The 18,053-nt window shown below is 54.1% G+C and overlaps 1 protein-coding gene across 3 annotated transcripts in view; it reads left to right on the top strand.

Moving 5' to 3' along the window:
• TRABD2B (TraB domain containing 2B) overlaps positions 1-18,053 on the top strand; it is a 218,284-nt gene that overhangs the window by 148,190 nt on the left and 52,041 nt on the right. The window lies entirely within an intron of this gene.

Here is an 18,053-nt window from a genome sequence, read left to right as displayed (position 1 = left end):
ACTGTTGTCTAGGAATGAGCCTCTAAAGGAACTCTGACACGGTTTTGTACCCTCCAGCGGCTGCCAGGCTGCTGATTTCCACTGTGATTGCAGGTGTTGGTTTTCAAGGCTACCACAGAAGAGTGTAGGGGCTGACAACAGGACAAGTTAAAATGCCACAGAAATTTCTGTTTTTACTGAAATCCAGTTGTTTTTTTCTTGAATAAATGTTCCCTGGATTGTTGCAAGACTTTGATTAACTTCCAGGGTTCTGAAAAAGTTGATGCTGACTAGAGTTTCAAGTGTTCTTCTTGCTTTTATAGAAGAGAGAGTCTTTTGGAGGTTTTTGCTTCACCAAATGGTTCACTGATGTCCAGCTCCTTGCACTTTTGCCTGGAGGCAGGATACATGGGCATGAAGAGGAAAGTTGGGCAGAGAACACAGAAGGCAATATCCTGAGGATCTACTAAGTGTCAAAAGGCATGGTTATAATAAAAGTCATAGGAATTCTCAGGGGGGGTATGATCAAGGTAGACTGAGGTATAGGTAAATGTTACTGAAGGAGGTGAGATCTTGGGTTGCCATGATTGCCAAGAGGGAAGGTGCCTTCACTCATCCCAGCATCTTCTATCACCTGACAATCTCTTACACAAGTGGTCATTCACTGGCCAGACCTCCGACTAGGACCTTAACCAAATGCCACTGCTCCCTCTGGGAGACCTGGTTGTAGTTTTAAAACTGCAGCCTCTCTTCTAGGCTGCACCTTTTGACCTACTCAGCCAGGTAAGACCTAAGCCTTTACCATAAAACCTAGCACCATCTTCTCCTGGTTGGTGGTGTTTCCTTTCCCCTGCTGATCTGAGCTCAGGACCGGATGAATCTGGTCTCGGATCAGGACTCCCCGTCTCAGAGCCTCTCTGCCACCATCTCCCACAGTGCCTGGAGTTCTGCCGTCATCACTAAATTATTGCCTTGTCCAGTCATCTGTATTTAATAAATTCTGATTTCCTTAAATGAAAGTTCCAAAGGGTTACTAGCCTGGAAGTCACACCTGGTGGGTTCTGCCACTTACCATATGTATGCCCTAAGAATACGATTTATGTGGTCCTAATTTCTGAACCTGTAAAATAAGGGGGAGGGTCTGTAAGAAGCCTTTGAAATTCAGAGCCCAGGACTGTGACCAGCTGGGTTGGGGGTCTTTTTTCCAAGGAGTCACAAAGTCTTCCCAGCTCCTCAAAGCAGGGTTAGAGGGCTCTCCGGGCTCCCAGGAGTTCTAGTGCCTCACTCTGTCCCTTACAACTAAGCACACATAGTGCCTGTTTGCAGCTGTGTCTCCCCAACCACACTGAATATGGCAAGGGTGAGAACCTCCCAGATTCACCTCCATGTCCCTGGCACCCAGCACCAGAGCTTATATACAACAGGTGCTCAAGTAATGTTGGTCTCCGCTATAAAGTTCTCGGGACTTGCTAGAGTTTCCTGATAGTCTTACCACAATCTGTTAACACGCAGGCTTAATATGTGTGCAGAAGACTATGAAACGGGGAGAGGGAAGGAAGGATTTATAGCCCTTTAAGGTTTACAAATGTTCTCACACCTCTTAGCCATTCACTAACAGGTATTTATTAAGCGTTGTGCATATAAGATCACCCCCCAAAGAGGATTGCTGTTGCTATCCCCTTTTTGCAGGTTAGGAAAACAAGGTTCTGAGACGTGCCGTGCCTCTTCTGTGGTCACAGTAAGTGTCAGTCTGACTGGTCCCAAGACCCAGGGTTCCCCCTCACTGCATCCACCTCCAGACTCTCCTGTAAGAGTCTGACTCACTCCACCCCAGGACAGGAGACACCTATAAAACATGAGCTTCAGAGGGCAGGATTTTTTTTTACTGTATCCTGATGCCTAGAATAGCACCTGGCACATAGTAGGTGTTCAATAAGCACCGGTCTAATAGAATGAAGGAATCTTCTAGAATGCAGGTAAAGGTGTGTGACAGCAGACTCTAAAGAGGCCTGGTCTGAGAAGAAAGAGCCATGGGTCTTCAGCACCTCAGCACCGGCCTGTTCCAGACCCTGCTCTCTTCATCCCCACAGCAACCCCGCAAGGTGGGAACTAGACACGGAGGCCCAGGGGAAGCACCTGACTTGCCCAGTCACCTGACTAGTTACGTGACCAGCTAAGGATTGAACCCGGCTCAGTGCAGTGCCGGAGCCAGGCTCGCTCTGTCCTCCAGCACTCTGTCGAAGTTGAAAAGATCCTGAGGGCCAGGTAACCTAGTCTCCTCGATTTATGGAGAGAGGGGAGTGATTGCCCCGGCACGGCAGTCCAGCCGCCAAGCTGCCATTCCTGGCGCTCAGAAGTCGCCCAGAGCACACACCCTGTGAGGCAGAAACCTGTACCGGCTCCCTGGGAGCCGACAAATGTCTCCAGAACCCAGAGGTGTGCGCACACACCCACGAACACACAAAGACGGTCATGCTGCGCCCGCCACAGCAAAGGAGCCCCAGGCCCCTCGGAGTGTATTTTAAATCCATTCTGACTCCCCAGAAAGTCTGTTTTTGTTATTCACGCTGACCTTTTAAACTCCACGCAGTCCTGCATTTTTCCCGAGGCCTCAGTAGGACCTATTAATAATTCCGCTCTCCCACCAAGGCTCTGGGCTGCAGCCGGCTCTCTTATGTGCTGTAAAAGCCACCCCCCCCCCCCAACTGCTGGCGAGTTCACCCTCCTCTCCAGACATTAGAGGGGAAAACAGAGGCTCCCCCCTTCTACCCAGCCGTGGGAGAGGAGGCCATGTGCACGGTCGCAGCCTATGCTCTTCAAAGGTGAGGACAGGTGGTCTGGCCTCCACCAAGGATAGGATCGGGGCACTCGATGGCTGGGGGAATGTGGCTGAGCCGGCCCCCTGCCTCTAGCTGCTTTCTCCTCTCTCTGAGCAAACATCTCTGCAAATAAATCTCCTCTTTCTGCCTTTCTCTCTCTCTGCTGGGTTACTGCTTCAGTTTCATTAAAGACTCTGGAAACATTCTTCAGGCTCGGCCGAGATATATAATACGGAGAACAGAGATTTGCTTCATAACCCACAAACTATTAAAAATATTAGTGTCCCCCAGAGAGTCTCTCTTAAAGATTCCTTCTCCCTCTCTGCCTCCCTCTCTCCCTGGCGCACAGTGCCAACAATAATGCAGGCGGGCTGGTCTGAGCCATTTCCTTGAAAGAAAATAAAGAAGAGATAAGGCCTTGAAGAAACCTCTCTTTGTGCCTGAATAATATCCGTCATCCTATACGTCTAGCTAGAGCTTTGTACTCGTCAAAGCCCCTTTCACCACCCTTATCTTGTCTGATCCTCAAAGATGTGCGAAGTGGGGTCATGTCCTTTATGTTACGGGGGAAACTGAGGCCCTAGAGAAAGATTTAGCTTTGAGGCAGAACTAGGTCCGGAGCCCAGCTTCTTCTGGTTCGCAGCCTGGAGGGTTTTCTCATTCAAGTGAGTGTATTGAGTTGCTTCATCTCTCAGTAGCAAAGCCCGTGCCCTGTGTGTATGAAACCCCTGAGCTCCCTCTGTCCTGACCACCTACTTTGATGTCATTGCAGGTGAGTTGGCTTTCGCTTGTTCACCTGAGGCATGTTGAGGGCATCTTGTCGGCCAGGCCCATCCTTGGGGCTGAGAACAAGGCCAGGAGTGAATGTGGGTGTCAGACTGCCACTCTCAGGGAGGTCCCATCCAGTGACAGGGCCATCCCAGGGCAGGGCAGTGAGACCCCAGAGAGACCAGAGGGCCCAGGGCACAAGAGGACTCTTGACCAGGCAGGAAGGGGCCTCAGGAGTGATGCTCAGCTGGGATTTCTAAAGGTGGACAGAAGTTAGGCAGAGGGGATGGAAGAGAGAAGCAAGTTCGAGGACCAGAGGCCAGAGATGTTTTGGAAGAACAACTGAGGCATAGCCATGGGGTCAGCAGTGATGAGAGACGGGAAGGGAGAGGCCAGGGGCCCTGACGCTCAATGACAACTCGGCTTCGTTCCTAAGAATGATGGGGTGCGGCAAAGGACCTATGGCCGTTCCTGGTTTTTTCGGAGTGTCTTAAGTGCCGTGTGTGAATTTGTCCATGGGATATCCACTGAAGGTGCTGTGGGTGCTTGGTTCTGACTTGGACCCTAGGGTTGATGGAGAATGGAGTGAAGAGGACAGAGATAAGGGAGGGAAGACCAGAGAGACGGCCTGAGCAGGGGAGTGGGGGCAAAGAGGAGTGGCAGGTTGAGGAGGTGGGAGGTAGCTTGGGGACCCAATGCAGGGCAGTGACCAGGATGTGGGATCCAAGCTGACTGAGGACCGGGGCAGCTGCTCCTGCAGATGGATTTGGGTTTTGAGCCCTGTGTGACTGCTGAGAAAACCGAGTCATAGAGGAGTGACATGCTAGCTTTCCATGGTGAATAGTTGCAGAGTCAGAACGGAGCCTCAGCCCCTGTCCCTTAAGCAAGCAGCTCCTGAGTGCCTCTGGCCCCCTCCCGCACCACCCCAGCTGGACTCTTTGGGGGCAGGGAGAGGGTGTGAGTGACTTCAGGGCTCCAGAAGGAACAAGCCAGAGGCTTCTCCTCCAGGCCAAATAGGGCCCTGTGGGCAGCTTCTGAGGTCTGAGAACCCAGCACATTCCTTGGGTCTTGCCCCCTGGGATGTTTAAAATTAGTTTCTTGTAAGAATTTGAAAAGCCAAGGCTGGGCCCCTTCTAATGTCCAAGCCTAAGGGACAAGGCTGGCACAAGATTTCTCTGGGTCATCTTGGACCAGTTACTGTCCTCTCCAGGCCTCAGAGATGAGATGACCCTCTCCCATTGGGCATCAGATGAGAGCGTCATCTTCTGACCACAGTACCCACCAGCCCTGCTGTTCTGTTGATAGCGTATCACCCAATAATGCACAAAGGAGGCGCACCGAGCTGGACGCAGCCTGTTGTAGCAGAGGGACCGGTGATAAACAGGTCGGGTCTCGCCCTGCCTGTGCTGCCTGCTTGCAGTGACACCACTGTCGGCTGCACATGTCACGTGAGCAGGTACAGTTCCTGAATCTTTTAAGAACCCCACTTTCTAAGATAGAGGTTCTTGATGTTGAGACTCACTTCGTCACTGGTTTAAATTCAGCCCATCTACACTTGTTGGGATGGGCACTGTGTGTTGTATGTAAACCAAGTTGATAATAAATTATGTTAAAAAAAATAAAATAAATTCAGCCCATCTAGAATAGGAAAGACCGCAGGCAGCTCCTGGGAGAGGCCTGGGGATGGAGAGCTCCTTGGGGAGCCCACATCCTGCAAGGGGCCACTTAGAAAGAGGTGCTGATGAAGGGGACTTGCACCACCGGCCTCAACGAGCTTGGCCACAGAAGGGGACCATTTGATGAATGTTCTTCTGTGAACTGAGGCCATATGTCCTTTCAAAGGCTGCAGCAGCTGCTGGCCTAGTGGCCACTCACAGTGAGCCCCTGACGCAGTGGAAGAGGGAGGAGGGAGAGGACTTGTCACTCCCCAGCCCTCCTGCCCACACTGTCCCCTCCCTTGCTGGGGGACCAGATTACTGACTAAGGGCCCCCCAGCCAGACTTGGTGGGGGATTTTCATTTCATCAGGGGCCTGTTTAGGAGGAAGGAGGGAAGTTTGCAAGACTCCAGAATCTGAGGGAACAGCCAGCAGGGTGGGGGAAGGCGCTGCTCTGTTGTGGTCACCTTGGACCACAAGGTGGGGGTCCAGAGGGTGGGAACTGAGCCTGGGAGAGAGAAGGAGGGAACATCTTCACTTGGAGCACCTGCTGTGTGTGGCCCTGTTCGCAAGCTTTTGAAGAAGGTAATATGAGGAGACTGAGGCACAGCCAGGGGTCCCTGGTCTGAGGCCACAGTGCCTGTCTGACCTTCCTGGGACCCCCACCTCCTTAATCCCCAGCATCCCAGCCTTCTTGACCGAGCCTTGCAGTGGCACCTGTAAGTGGCTGTCCCACCCACGTGGTAATGCCCCAGCTTGAGTCAATCATGTATTTAAATCCCTCCTGTTAAAAAAAGAGGGGCCTCACTGTGGTCCAAAGTGTTGGTGGTTGTCCCTCTCCAGGGCCTCAGCTCCTATTCTGAGCAGGGATAAGTGGCTGTTCGGATTATTTTTCCCAAAGAGGCCCTTTCTCAATTTGCCCTCTGTTTTCCCCAGGCTCTGAGAGATCTTGACCTTGCCACAACAAGACAAGTCAGGTGCCTCAGGGATCTGAGGAGAAAGAGCTGCTTCTTTCAGGCTCTGGGCCTTCTGGGAGTCTGCTCAGTCATTTCTACGCCGATGCTTCTTGGCCACTTAAGGGTCGCACATGCAGGGCAGAGGCCAAGGCACTTGCCATGAGCCACATAGACAGAGGAGGAGACCAGCGTTCAAACCCGGGGGGTCTGGCTGAGGAGCACATGCGTGCAGATGCTCTAAATGTGCCTCTTGATTTGAGAACTCAAGCAGCCCGCCTGATCTATTCACGTTTCTGGAACTTTCCCTGGTTGCCTCCACCATCACATGCCTCCCATTTCTCAGCCGCCTGAGGCTAGATCTGGGGAGCCTGCTGTGATGGGTGGTGTGAAAGGGGGCAAGCAAACCTGGGTGGACCCTGAGCAGCCCTGGTAAGGGCCCCTGAAGTGCCCTCACCCTCCCCACTTTGCAGCCACACACTCATCCCACCTGGTCTTTCATGGAGCTTGGATGTTGAGGCCCCAAACTTTCCCCATCCTTTCCCAAAGACTCCCAGCATATAAGGTCACTACAGGAGGGACTCAGGACCCTGCCCAGATACTTCCTGAACACCATCTTCTATGGAATGTCTTCCTAGAAACATCCCTTCACCCAGGACAGTGCCTCTCAACTCTGAACAGCATGGTTCCTTCCTTCTAACTCAACAGAAACATCTCAGACCCTCCTTTACCTATTCAAAGTAAATATATATTTTGAAATAAGTTGTGTACGTAAAATACATTAGATATGAATTCAATATATTTTACATTAAATAGGTTATATCATGAGTTAAACCCAACCGAAAAACAATGGTAAAATTGGAAATGTCCTTTGCATCTAGAAAGATGTGTCGCCCTCAGTCGTTCATGCTGCCTCTTGCACCTGTGCTGTCCCTGTTCCTTTCAGGGCTCTCTCTCCCACAGCCCTTCCCCACCTGCCTCCTCTACATCCAGCAAGCTTCAGAAACGCAGTGACTTCGAAGTCAGGCAGACAGGGTTTCAATGCCACTCCCTCTACCCGCTAGGTGAGCTGTGTGCCTGGGCATGTGGCTGCACTTCTCCAGGCCTCAGTGTCCTCACCTGTGGAATGGGGGGGGGGGGGGGGGGGCAACCCATCCACCCACAGGATGCTGTAAGGATCAATGGGAGCATGGGGTGAGTGTCAGTAGGTGGTCAGTAACGTCCAACGTTGTATTTTCAGACCGTCGAGGGGGAGTTGATAACCCTCAGCACTGAAGGATTCCCCTCCGGCCCTGCCTCTGCGGCCTTGGAGGGGATTGGGCTTACTGGTCTGTGTTGCCTAAGGAGGCCGGTCACCCAGGCCTGTGAAAAAAGAGGAGTGAGGGGAGGGGCACGAGGAATGGCTGGTGGGTGCTAGGCTCCAGGTCCCGGGGCCCGTTCCCTCCCAGTTACAGCAAACCTGGGCAACTGCTCCCCTCCCTCACAGTCTTTGACACCTCGCCCAACTGGGGGGTCCTAGCCTGAGCCCCCTGCCTGCCAGCCTTGGCCCAAGGTGATTTCCCTGTGCGTCACTGAGCCTCCTGGTGAGATAGGCATTAACAGCCTCTACTTTACGGTGAGGAAATCCAGGCCCGGGAAGGATGAAGGAATCACCAGCATCTGCCCCAGGGCCTGTGGCAGGGAAGCCAGGCAGCCGTCTGCATTAGCTGTACCTGCAACCCTCCCGAGAGAGGGGTGCTGTGCTGTTTCCTCTGGGCCCCGGGAAACCCTACCGAGGGTGGGGGTGATTACTGGAGCCCCTCAAGTCCCACCCCTTACGTGGCTTCCCAGTGGGACTTCCAAACAGGAACTCAAAGGCTTTGATTCTGGGCCAGGTGAAAACCCGGAGGGTAGACCTGCCGGGCCTCTGCAGCCTTAACAGTGCCGTTCCATAGCAGAGCCTCCGCTCTTCTGTCAGGCTGGGCTGAAGGCCTCTCTGCCACCACCCCGTTTTCAGTCTGGGGCAATGTCTCCCCTCTCCTCCCAGCCCAGCAGCTCCCTACTTCCTCTGCACCTGCAAACGCACACTGCGTTCTCCGGAACTAGACGTGTCTACTGGACAGCGCCCTGCCCTGGAGCCCTGGGCCTTGTTCAGCTCCTCGTCACAAGGGCGATGTGAGTGGAGGCAGGTGCTCCTGGTCAGGCAGGCCAGGAGGCGCCTGCCCCCAAGGCCTGTCCCCTCCCTGCCAAAGCCTCCAGCCCCAGGCAGTGACCCAGGCATGACCTTGCTGGGGCAGCACGGCCCTAATTCTCACTTGGAAGTGAATTGAGAGGACATGATTTTCAGTGCATTTGCTCCAAGAATGTGCTGACGCTACACCAACGTGGCAGGCTTTCCGCCATCAGCTTCCTCCTTGCAGCGCTGTGTTCGGTACTTCTGCCTTCCTGGCTCGCACTAGGTCTCCAGAGCGCAGTCCCCGGGGAGAACCCCGGTGTCCCAGGGGATGCACAAACAACAGCAAGACTTGCATTACACTGATGGCTCTGCCGGGCCAGCACTGTTTGGCCTTCGACTCCCTAAAAGTCTCTCCGGCATCGTGACTCCTCTGTCACTGTTCCCTCGGGGAGGAGGAGTCCGCCCCTGCGGTGGAGGGTCTTCAAGGCAGATGCGCAGATGCTACCCTGGAGATACTCACGGAGAGCCGGAGTGTCCCAGCCCCCAGGCTCTGAATTCACAGGCGTCCCCAGGCCCGTGCCCCAGGGGCTGGCTTCACAGGGACTGCCTGCTGAGATGCTGACAGCGCAGTTGCTTGTCTGCTTCCAGACACTCCTGATTCTTCACATGCCCCTAACACCAGCTTACAGAAACGAGGCCCACTCCGGGGAAACCAGGGGCCGGGGTGGCGCTGGCTCCAAGACCCAAGGCTGTCATACAGGATGGCGCTTTCTCTGTGTGACATCTTGATGGGGCCACAGCCTTCTGCAAGACCACCTGGATCAGGGGTTAAATAACGCTCACAAGGGTGCTCTTAATTGTTGGTTTCCTGACCCTCCAGTGCTGGAACAAAATTGCAAAATCACCTGGGGGAAAGGTAGTGCCACAAATAATGATCACAACGCTGTTGGCCACTTAATGTCTCTGTGCTTCAGTTTCCTCATCTTGAAATGGTGACAATAACAGCACCTATCTCTAGGGATGTTAATGAGATTAAAAGAGTTAACAAATGAAAAGCATAGTATGTATGTTATCTTCAGCTTTCACAGCAACCCTGCAAGAAAGAAGTCCCTGTTTCACGGATGAGGAGATACCCTGGAGAGGTCAAGGGACCAGCCCCTGTCACCGAGTGAGTGACATTTGAGTCCACAGCCAGATTCTTGGTCTGTGCCCCACCCCCCTCACCACCTGTGATGAGGGAGTCTGGTGGGAGGTGCACCAACACCAGCCTGGTAAAGCCCAAGGTGGCGGATGCAGGGTCCGCACTTCACGCCAGAACCTCAGAGCCAGGCAATGGTCTGGTTTCTGGGATTCGTAGATGCCTGGAGTAGAGAGGTAGGTCTCTCCCCGGAGTGAGCCTGCCGTGTGTGGGAGAGGAAGAGAGCCCAGAGCGACTCGTAGTACGTTGTTATGCCCAGGGAGGAGCAGGATCTCCACTGGAGGAGAGTGTGTGTGTGTAACTGCGTGTGGCTGTGTGTGTGTGTGTGTGTGTGTGTGTGTGTGTGACCATGTATGTAACTGTGTGTATTTTTGTGTCTCTGTATGTGTAACTATGCATGTGTGACTGTGTGTGTGACTATGTGTGTGACTGTGTGTGTCCATTCAGGTGTGTCTGTACGTGAGACTGCACAGGGTCTCGGTGACGTGATTTGGAGCATGAATGAGTGAGAATGTGTGCATGCACGTGTGTGTGAGTCTGCGTGAGAGAGAGAACACCTTACCCCCTTACCCCGGTGCTCAGGATTGGGCAGGCAGGTTGCTTACACTTTCTGGTTGGCTGAGAGCTAATCAGCAGGGACCTCGTTGACCCAAGCCCTGTAGAACGTTTTCTTCTTCCCATGTCCGCATCAGCATGTGAAGAAGGATGATGACAGCCTGAAGGGTATACAAAGAGGGTGACCAGGGATGGGGGCATCTAGAATCCATGCCAATCCTGAGAGAACTGGCTCTTTTTTTTTCCTTTTTTTTTAATTTTGGAAAGAGAGAGCGTGCGAGTATGGGAGAGGAGCAGAGGGAGAGAGCGAATCTTAAGCAGGCTTCGCGCTCGGTGCCGAGCCTGACACATGGCTCGATCTTACAACCCTGGGATCATGACTTGAGCTGAAATCAAGAGTCGGACACTCAGCTGACTGAACCACCCAGGTGCCCTGAGAACCAGGTCTTGAGAGGGGCTGTCCACCTGTAGAAGGGCCGACCCACCCTGAATCTCTGCAGCCTCTCCAAGATCACAGAGCACAGATGAGTTCTGGGGGGCCAGTAGACTGGCCTAAGATAGGCAGGCAAGGTCCCGTTCCATGTGACAAGTATTTTCTAGAAGTTGGAGTGGTCTGGGGGATGGAGGTGTGTGGCAGGCTATTCAGGAGCGCTGACTCTGGTGTATACAGGTGTGGGCACAGCCCCCCATACCTGTGTGGCAGACCATTACCAGGGTACCTCTTGGTCTGGGGAAATAGGAGGGCTCCTTCCAGTCCCAGTTCCTGCTCCTGCTTCCAAAGCCAAGCCCTGGAGCTGACTCGAGCTCCTGTGGGTCCCCCACAACTTCTCAAATGGCCCTGGGCTGTCTTATACCCATTTTTCAGAGAAGGATACGGAAGACTCAGAGAGGTGAATTGATTTGCCATGACTTGAACCCAGAGCCTCCTACTGCTAATGTGATTCTCTGTCCACCGTTCAGGGCTCCATAGCACAGAGCCTCGTGCAGAACAGCACGATTAGCTGTTAATGCCTATGATTAGCATGGATGTGCGGTGGCGTCGCCCTGGCGCCTCTCTCACTGGGGCCCTGCCAGGTCTGAGGACGAGAGTCTGTGCCCATCAGGGGGACTTCGGGCAGGAGGGGAGCAATGGGGGAGGGGAAGGAATCCCAGGCACCAGCACTGCACAACACAACACAACACACACCTGGAGGGTGGGGCACAAAGACCTGGAGCAAAGAAAACCCTCCCGCCCCTACCTACGTGACCTTGGCAAGATATTTGACCTCCCTGAGCCCTAGTTGTGTTGTGTTTAAAGCTGAAATATTCCTAGTTGCAGGACTGGGTGAGGAGGAAATGAGATCTTATACGTGCGTGCGTGTACAAAGTTCTCAGGATGCAACAAAACGGTATCTGTTGACTTGTGGTCATTCCAGCATAGGGAGGGAGGCGGGACCCGCCGGATAGGATGGGCAAGAAGCAGGGTGGGAAAGATAGCCCAGCAACCTGGGCCCTGGCCTTGCCCACCCCCGCGGGCCTCACCAGAGCTCCCAGTCCTCTCTCCCTGTTGGGGGTGGGGGGTGGGGTCTCTTGCCAGGTGCCCCAGTGGGCTTGGAGTGGGCCAGGACCTCACCGGCTGGCTCAGGAGCAGATGATCCATGGGCACATCCTACGGTCTATCCGAACACGTGCTCCTGCACCGTGTGATTTTGGGCAGACCTTTGCCCTGTCCTGAGCTTTGTTTGCCAAGTGACTTGGGCCTGGTGGTATGTGAGCCCTTCTCCCCAGCACCAGCACCTTGAGGCTGAAAGGATAGAGGCTCCGGGTCACTGGACTTGCACAAGAGGACCTGGAAATGGTCATTGGTAATAAAATGCCACCAGGTTCATTCAGTCATTCATGTGTAATATTTACTGAGTGTATTTCACATGCCGGGGCTGGAGAGGTATTTGTGAACAAAACAAATACCCTGGCCCTCGTGGAGTGTCTTACTTTCTAGTGGGAGGAGATGTAATCAGTGAGTAACTAGCATCGTGTGTTAGAAGGTGGTGAATGGACATACATATAGCAGAGTAAATGGCCCTGGGAATGCCTGGGAAGGGGTTACCATTTTCAATCCAAGGAGCGGCGTGGACCCCATTGATAAAGCGAGGTTAACGCGAGGGTGTCAGGCACAGCTATTCCCTCCTGTGCACTCCCTTGGCTCTCTCCTGGGACAGGGTAGCCCAGTGTCTCTGGTCTGCTTCCTGGAGGGCAGCAACTATGTCTGATTCCACCTCTGCTTCCTCAGAACGCAGCCAGGGCTCAGCCCACATAGGGGCTCAGATGTGTCTGGAGCAGCAGGCTTGAACCTGGGATCAGGGGGGCCTTGTCACCCGTGTTCCCCCGGAATGGGAAATCCTTCCCGGCACAGCCCGCCCTCAGAGGGAATGCCAGTCCATCAGGCCCTGGCCTGACGACACACCCAGGGGCGACAGACCCTGCTGTGTTGATTGCCCAGCACCGCGTCCACACCAGGCCCAGAATTCCATCTGCTGCCAAATTCCAGGGCTGGAAATAATGAGGCAAATTGTCCCTCGCCGCTGATTGACTTTCAAGTTGCTCTGCTAAACTGGGTGCAGTTGAAGTTTTCGCAAGTCTCCCGGGGACCCCGGGCGGCTTCAGTTTCAGCCTTGTAAAGAGCCGTTAAGATCCAATCAAAATAAATAAAATCAGATCCAGGAAAGCGATGTGTTTGTGACTGCAAACGAAACACTCAGGATATTCATGCTGAAGCCCAGCACCCCGCTTTTTTGCAGGGATTCCTTACACTAGACTGGCACGAACCCATGATCTCACCGGCATGTGTTCTCTGAGGCCTGGGGCCTTCGGGAGCGTCCTGCCCCTGTGTGACGGGAGAGGAAAGTGCAGGGCTTGAGCACAGTGTGACCCAGAGGAGAGTCCCAGGCCCTTGGCTTACAGGAGGGGAGACTTCAGCCCTGAACGACTGCAGGGCATTTCGTGGCCTGCAGTGACAGCGGTGTGAAAGTCAGGAGAGCAGAGGCCTAGAGACACATGGTGTAACCACGGAATCAGAAATTCCCAATTGTAGGAGGCCGAGCCCTAGAATGGGAGTACCACACTGGGGACTGTCAGGTCCTCAGGCGTCAGAACTGCAGAGGGCCAAGTCAGGGCGATAAATCCCAACTCAGAGAATCACCAGGCTGGGCAGCCCAGAGACCCTCTTTCGGAGTGCTCTCCGCCCACCCCCTCGCTATTCTGGACACACCGGGGAGCAAATAAAAGCACCAGCAGTGCTTCCCCTTCTCCCTGCGGAGGGGGCTGCCTCCTGCCCAGCCAGCCGCCCCCTCCCTGGTTCCACGTACGCCCCCTCCCCTCAGCCTTCACGACATCCTCTGTGCAGTGCTTCAGCTGCTAGTTTTGATCAAACCCTGGAAGAAAAATCAAAGGTATTTGAGAGAAAAGCCCTATGCAACGCCAAGAACCACCTCCCCAGTCCTAAGGTTCAGGGAAATTAGGAGGGCCTTTCTGCAGCAAGGCCTTTCTGCAGCAAGATGTGTGTGCCCTGAGACATCCCTGTGAACAACACCCTCCTGCAAAAGCAGGTCCCAGTAGGAGAGGAGATCTCTCAGGGTCACTCCAGGGAAGCGGTCAGAGGTGTTTGGAAGTCAGGCCTCTGGTCCCCGCTCCCGCTGTCCAGCCGCCCGACCCCTCCAAGGGCTGTATTGGTCATTGCCTGGTTGGTGCTGCATTTCCATTCTCCAGGCTTCACCCAGACCAAGCTGGAGGGTCAGACGGGGCCCGCCTCCGTCCTGCTGGTGCCAGGCCATGCTTGCAGGCAGGCAGGCCCGGGGCAGAGCCCGTCCTTCCCCGGGCTGGGTTGCCCCCCACACTCGGCATGCTGAAAGGCCCCCTTGTGCGGCCGCCGTGCCTCCCCGCCGCAGCGCGCAGCCCTGTTCTCTTACCTCATAAACGGCTAATTTGTTACATATTTTCTGACGCTGTAAATGGGAGAACAAAGACCTTTTCTCTCTCATATTTTCGTTCAATTATGTTTGTGGGGGAACCTGATCCCCTTCAAAGGGGGGCCAGGGAGCTGGGGGGAAGCCTCCCAGGCTTGCTGACCTCCCAGGCCTGCTCCAGGGCCCGGACCCCCAGGGCTGGCCGTAGGCTGCTCGGGCCCGGGTGCAGCCAGCGGGGAGGGAGGCGAGGGGCCCCCTTGGGGTCCCGTGAAGGGACCGGGCCCTCATCTCCAGCACAGATGCCAGTCTCAGGAGCAAGTCAGTGCCTCCAGTGGGAGATGAAGCTTCCAGGAGGCAGACATTAGGGCCACATAAGGAAGGCCCCCTCCACAGCCCACATCCATGCCCCGAGATGGCACGGTCCTGTGGGTGGACGATGAGCTCCCGGCCACAGCGCCAACAACCCCTCTCTCTGTACTGTGGCGTGTCCCCCACAGAGATGTGGCAGGCACCTGGAGTGGAATGGCCTTTGGAAGAAAATCCTGGAGCTGAAAACCCTCAGACTGTCCTGTTTCTGAGGCCCCACCTAATCCCGAGGCTCTGGCCCATGTTTGGGCTTTTGCCCGGCTCTGGCTCAACATTTGGGTTCCCCCAGCTCCTTGCATCCTACTTTGAAAAAGCATACTTGCTGGTTTTGAACACTAGTTCTTCCCAATTCGGGAACCACGGGGCTGGAGCCTGTTCCTGGAGACCTGGCTGCCCAAGGATGTCTTTCTACAGCGAGCAGCCCCACCTCTCTGTCCTTCCCTCCCTTTAGGGGATAGCTGAGAGTGGCAGGTCCTGGAGTAGGTCCTAGGGACGTGAGGAGGAGCAAAGCGGACATGGTCCCCACCTCCGTTGTGTCTGCACAGCAGTGGGCTGAATCCTGGTACGTGGCTAAAATGGCCAAATTACCTTGATTCATCTACCGCTTACTTGCTGTGTGACCTCAGCCACTTAGCTGAGGCACTCAGTGCCTCCTTTGCCTCATCTGTAAAATGGGATGGAAATGATAACTACTCCACCGGGCTGTTGGGGGATTCAGTGAAATGATATTTGAAAAGAGTTTTGTGCAGTGTCTGGCATGGAACAAATGATTAGTCAGTGGTAGTTAAAATTCTTATTAGGATAAGCAGACACTAAACAAATGGTTGCATACATGAATATATGAAGACAGTCTCTGAGCACTCTGAAGAAAGAGTACAGGGTGTAGGAGAGCTTTGAATGGGGGCCCCTGGAGGCATCAAGGAAGGAGTTTTCAGGAGGTGATGAAGGCTTGAACCACCATCTGAAATATGAATAGGAATCAATGGAGCAAAAGAAAGGGGTGATGAAAATGGCAGACCTGGCAATAGGACCAGCCTGTGCAAAGGCCCTGAAGTGGGAAAGAAATAACATACTCTGAAAAACTCTGTAAAGGCAACATGTTGACAACACAGAGCAAGGAGGTCAGGAAGTGAGATGAGTCTGAGGAGCAGGTGGGGCCCTGCCAAGCACAGCTGAGAGGGCCGTGTTGAAGAAGTCATTCATTATTCCTAGAGCAGAGCCATGAAGGTTTAAGCCTGGGAGTGCCATGATCTCATTTATGTTTTTTTTTTTAAGTTCACATCCACACGCAGCATCCCTTTTCCTTGTTAGGCCCAGAACCAACGGGGCCTGAGTCAGGTCAAGCATGTTCAGGGTATATATAACAGACAGCCCACCCTTGGCCTCAAGGCCCAGGATCACCCTGTGCGGCACCCTCCAACAGCAAGTAGAAATAATAGTAAAAAGGACTGAGTGGAGAGAGATGAGGCTGAAGACACAAACATGGCAGGGCCAGGTCTAGGACTGGACCATGGAGAACGATCGATGGAGCCGCTTGGTGCTGGGAAGCAGGGAACTGAAGTCATGCTAATTTCAGTCTCCCCGGGACTGCTGCACGGCTCTTGGCCCAGAGGCAATTTTTGTTACGTGTTCAAAGGTCAGTCTGTGGTTAGGCCTCTTCACGGCATGAATAGTGCATGGGGAAGACCATACTCGTGTCCTGAACCTATCATCTATCAATCTATAATCTATCTATCTATCATCTATCTGTCATTCTATCATCTACTTATCTTTCTTTCCATCTGCATCTCTCTCCTTCACACACATGTGCACACACACATTCCTACACAACTCCTGGTCACTCAGAGTGCCTGACACCCCTGGCCTGCTGCTGCCCTTCTCAATTGAAGAAGCTCGTAAAAGGAGAAGACAGACATGGGCTGGAGCTGAAGGGAGGCCTTCTTGAGGAGGTGAGCTGGGGCAGGATGCACGAGTGGGTGTGGACGAATGGGGGCCAACAAGGAGCCCTGCCCCCCACCCTGACCTCCCCCCTCCCCACTGCCCCGATCTGGCGGGGCCCTGGCGGCCAGTTCAGGAAGGGCAGTGGAATGCCGCCTTGGGCCTGAGGCCCCTTGAGAAGCTTGCAGGCAGGCAGCGAGGTAAGAGGCTGGAGCACTCCTCCCTCTGCCCACAGTGGATCCTGGAAGCCGACTGGCCCTTTAACCAGCACTTTTGGGGGTCTTTCTCTGTCCCCACCGGCCCACGCTCGGCCTGCCTCCCGGGTCAGAGGGGTGCAGAAAGAAGCCTTGGGTAGCCCTGAGTGTTTCCCGTCTGTAAAGTAAGCAGATCTTTGCTCATCCAGAATGTGTCTGACTTCTCTGTATTCTTTTCCCAAGACCCAAGGCTCAGATTTCAGTTTCACATTCTTTTGCCTCAGGTCTAAAAACATTTTCCTTTTCTGTGGCGGGGGGAAGAAGGAATAAGGGGGCAGAGGAGACCCGAGCTGCCCAAGGAAAACAGACAGATGCCTCACTCCTGCCTTAGTCTGCATCCCCTACTTGCTGTGTGGCTTTAGGCACCTTCCTGCCCTCTCTGGGCCTCAGCGCCCTCTTCATGGAGTGAGGAGCCCCTGCAGGACCTAATGAACCCTCCCTCACCTGATCTTCTCGGCTTTCCCATCCTGTTGCCAAGAAATGCCTCCTGTGACTTTAAACAGGTGAAAAGCAGGAGAAGTTGGGACTGCATTTTAGTTTTGTCCGTGAGGCCAGGTTCTGTGCAGCTGTCTCCTTTGATGTGTGCTAGCAAGAGTGTCCACCCCCTTGACTGTCAAGGCCACAGGCCACATGCCAGCCCCACACAGTCTTCTCTCTTTCCTGCCATTCTTAGCCTGCCCCTCCTCTGTCCAGCTGCTCCCCTGAGAGCGGCTCAAAACTTCCTAAAGTGGAGGAGGGCGGGGGAGGACCAGTCCCCGAAATTCACAGCAGGAGAGAGGGGGCAGTGGTGGGTGAGGAAAGAGACTCGGAGCCCTGAGTTGGAGGGTTCTAGAGCATCTAAGCCAGGAAGGATTTGGAATCCCAGCCTGCTTTACTCCCTCCATGAGTCCCCACAGCCCCAGACCCAGGCGGGGACTCCTCACCTCTCCTGGCCCAGAGCCAGCTAAGACTACGGCCAGGACGCAGCCAGAGGACAGCTTCTCAATGGAAAGCCTGAGGGCTCATTCCCCGTTTCATCACTTCAGTGCTCCTTGCCTTTCCTTCATGAAGTCTTAGCTCCAGATCCCCCCTCTGTGCCTGCTCCCTCCCATCTCATACTCCTCACCAGCCAGGCCCTGCACTCCAGCCCAGGGGATCATCCGCACGTTTCCCCAAAGTGGCCAGCTTCTCCCCACCTCTACATGGACATTGACACCACCCAGAATTCCTTCTCTTTCTCTTCTGCATCACAAAGGCAACCTCCCCCCATAGGCACCATTGTAGAACACCTCCTCTGAATCCCGGAAGTGACCCTGCCCCCACTCCGAAGGATGAGTCCCCCCTGCTGCTGCTCCCACAGCCCTGAAATCATCCCGGTACCTGGTTTTCACAGGTGTGTTAGCATGTTGCAAGGCTTCCTTGAGCACCTCCTTCCTTGCTCCACCCCACCCCTGACCTTGAGCTCTTTGAGGATAGAAATGATACTGATTTG

Source organism: Felis catus, chromosome C1 (genome assembly GCF_018350175.1).
Source record: "Felis catus isolate Fca126 chromosome C1, F.catus_Fca126_mat1.0, whole genome shotgun sequence".
Classification (NCBI taxonomy): domain Eukaryota; kingdom Metazoa; phylum Chordata; class Mammalia; order Carnivora; family Felidae; genus Felis; species Felis catus.
The sequence above is the reverse complement of the archived record's forward strand: the minus strand, read 5'-3'. Positions and strand labels throughout refer to the sequence as shown.